Here is a 322-nt window from a genome sequence, read left to right as displayed (position 1 = left end):
TATTCCGCCTGAGTTTGCACTGTGTTCGTCTTTTCTTCGTTTGATGATCCTTACTAACAAAATTCATAATCATTTTATTTTCAACTTACGAGTTCAACTTAAGTCCTGCGTTCCTTGCAATTAACGCCTTTTTTTAATAGTTCCATTTTCACCTTTTTAAAAATATATATATATCTTTTTAATTTTTCACCTAAAAAAATCTTTCTCTTTTTTCACCCTATTTTTATCTTAGTTTGTTCAGATGCGATGATATTTTTAACCGGCCTCCGCACTCGCGCTTCTTATCACAGGCGTGCGGTAGAAAAGACATCATATGCATGAG

At 33.5% G+C, this 322-nt stretch overlaps 1 protein-coding gene across 1 annotated transcript in view; it reads left to right on the top strand.

The window, feature by feature from the left end:
• The window catches only part of LOC119588724 (small conductance calcium-activated potassium channel protein-like), a gene marked incomplete at both ends in the record, with an annotated part of 34,281 nt that overhangs the window by 19,727 nt on the left and 14,232 nt on the right, over nt 1–322 (top strand).

Source organism: Penaeus monodon, chromosome 24 (genome assembly GCF_015228065.2).
Source record: "Penaeus monodon isolate SGIC_2016 chromosome 24, NSTDA_Pmon_1, whole genome shotgun sequence".
NCBI classification, from domain to species: Eukaryota; Metazoa; Arthropoda; class Malacostraca; order Decapoda; family Penaeidae; genus Penaeus; species Penaeus monodon.
This window is presented reverse-complemented; position numbering and strand designations above follow the sequence as displayed.